Source organism: Arachis duranensis, chromosome 3 (genome assembly GCF_000817695.3).
Source record: "Arachis duranensis cultivar V14167 chromosome 3, aradu.V14167.gnm2.J7QH, whole genome shotgun sequence".
NCBI classification, from domain to species: Eukaryota; Viridiplantae; Streptophyta; class Magnoliopsida; order Fabales; family Fabaceae; genus Arachis; species Arachis duranensis.
In genome coordinates this window covers 89,822,440-89,825,215 of record NC_029774.3, presented here as the reverse complement: position 1 = coordinate 89,825,215, position 2,776 = coordinate 89,822,440, and the positions used below count along the sequence as shown (strand labels likewise).

The following is a 2,776-nucleotide window of genomic DNA, read 5'->3' as shown; positions in this document are numbered from 1 at the left end:
ATGGCATTCAGAGTATCAATCTCAAGAACTCCTTTCTTCTTATTTGTCCCACTGTTCACGGGATTTCTTTCAGAAGTGTACATGAATTGGTTATTTGCAACCATTTCAATTAGTTCTTGAGCATCTGTAGGCGTCTTCTTCAGATGAAGAGATCCTCCAGCAGAGCTATCCAAAGACATCTTGGATAGTTCAGAGAGACCATCATAGAAAATACCTATGATGCTCCATTCAGAAAGCATATCAGAGGGACACTTTCTGATTAATTGTTTGTATCTTTCCCAAGCTTCATAGAGGGATTCTCCTTCCTTCTGTCTGAAGGTTTGGACTTCCACTCTAAGCTTACTCAATTTTTGAGGTGGAAAGAACTTTGCCAAGAAGGCATTGACTAGCTTTTCCCAAGAGTTCAGGCTTTCTTTGGGTTGTGAGTCCAACCATGTCCTAGCTCTGTCTCTTACAGCAAAAGGGAATAGCATAAGTCTGTAGACCTCAGGGTCAACCCCATTAGTCTTGACAGTGTCACAGATGTGCAAGAACTCAGCTAAGAACTGATGAGGATCTTCCAATGGAAGTCCATGGAACTTGCAATTCTGTTGCATTAGAGAAACTAATTGAGGCTTAAGCTCAAAGTTGTTTGCTCCAATGGCAGGGATAGAGATGCTTCTCCCATAGAAGTCGGGAGTAGGTACAGTAAAGTCACCCAGCACCCTCCTTGCATTATTGGCATTGTTGTTGTTTTTGGCTGCCATGGGTTCTTCTTCCTTGAAGATTTCTGTAAGGTCCTCTACAGAGAGTTGTGCCTTGGCTTCTCTTAGCTTTCGCTTCAAGGTCCTTTCAGGTTCAGGATCAGCCTCAACAAGAATGCCCTTGTCTTTGCTCCTGCTCATAAGAAAGAGAAGAGAACAAGAAAATGTGGAATCCTTTATGTCACAGTATAGAGATTCCTTGAGGTGTCAGAGGAAAAGAAAAGTAGAAGGCAGAAGTAGAAAACTCGAACTTATCAAGAAAGATGGAGTTCAAATTGTTAATTAAGGAATAGTGTTAGTCCATAAATAGAAGGATGTGAGAAGAGGGGAAGAAATTTTCGAAAATTAAGTAAAATATTTTAAAAACATTTTAAAAAACACTAACTGATTTTCGAAAACCATGATTGAGAAAGAAGTAAAGTGGTTTTTTTTTTTTTGAAAAAGATTTTGAAATTAGAAATCAAAAAGATTTGATTGAAAATTATTTTGAAAAAGATGTGGTTAAGAAAATATGATTGGTTTTAAAAAGATGTGATTGAGAAGATATGATTTGAAAAACATTTTAAAAAAAAATTGATTTTGAAAATTAATGACTTGGCAATCAAGAAAAGATAAAAAATTAATAACTTGGCTAACAAGAAAAGATATGATTCAAACATTAAACCTTTCTCAACAGAAAAGGTAACATACTTGATATGTTGAATCAAATCATTAATTGATAGCAAGTATTTTTTAAAATAGAAAGAAATTGATTTTGAAAAAGATTTGATTGAAAAGATATGATTTGAAAAAGATATGATTTTGAAAAGATTTTGAAAACTTGAAAAAAAAAATGATTTGAAAACAAAATCTTCCCCCTTGTGCCATCCTGGCGTTAAACGCCCAGAATGGTGCACATTCTGGCGTTTAACGCCCAAAATACTACCCTTTTGGGCGTTAAACGCCCAACCAGGCACCCTGGCTGGCGTTTAAACGCCAGTCTGTCCTTCTTCACTGGGCATTTTGAATGCCCAGCTTTTTCTCTGTAGTTCCTCTGTTGTGTGTTCTGAATCTTCAATTCTCTGTATTATTGACTTGAAAAGACACAAATTAAAAATATTTTTGGATTTTTAATAATAAGGAATAATCAAAATGTAACTAAAATTAAATAACAATGCATGTAAGACACCAAACTTAGCAGTTTGTATACTACTGACACTAACAAAATGAGAATGCATATGAGACACACAAAATACTCAAGTCAAGAGAATTTAAAGATCAGAGTAATGAAATCATCAAGAACAACTTGAAGATTAATGAAGATACATGCATGAATACAAAAAGAACAGAAACATGCAATTGACACCAAACTTAACATGAGACTCTAGACTCTAACAAGAAATATTTTTGGATTTTTTCGAAAATTAGGTGAAAAAAAGAAAATAGAAATATCAAAATTCTTAATGAGAATTACAGAAATCATGCAATGTTAGTCTAAGACTCCGGTCCAGGAATTAGAAATGGCTTCATAGCCAGCCAAGCTTTCAAAGAAAGCTCCGGTCCAAAACACTAGACATGGCCAATGGCCAGCCAAGCCTTAGCAGATCACTGCTCCAACAGCAAGATTGATAGAAATCAACAAGCTCTTGTGATGATAAGTTGAAACCTCGGTCCAATAAAATTAGACATGGCTTCACAGCCAGCCAGACTTCAACAGATCATCATGAAACTCTAGAATTCGTTCTTTAAGAACTCTGAAGAAAAATACCTAATCTAAGCAACGAGAACTCTGAAGAAAAAATACCTAATCTAAGCAACAAGATGAACCGTCAGTTGTCCATACTCGAACAATCCCCGAAAATGGCGCCAAAAACTTGGTGGACGAAATTGTGATCACTACAACTTCGCACAACTAACCAGCAAGTGTACTGGGTCGTCCAAGTAATAAACCTTACGCGAGTAAGGGTCGATCCCATAGAGATTGTTGGTATGAAGCAAGCTATGGTCACCTTGTAAATCTTAGTCAGGCAAACTCAAATGGATAATGGTGATAT

General features: G+C 36.1%; 1 non-coding gene across 1 annotated transcript; it reads left to right on the top strand.

Annotated features, from left to right (window-relative positions):
- The first annotated feature begins 233 nt into the window (after nucleotides 1-233).
- On the top strand, nucleotides 234-341 carry LOC127746398 (small nucleolar RNA R71). Its single transcript, XR_008008018.1, has one exon. It is a non-coding gene; the product is annotated as a small nucleolar RNA R71 (small nucleolar RNA).
- The last annotated feature ends 2,435 nt before the right edge of the window (nucleotides 342-2,776 follow it).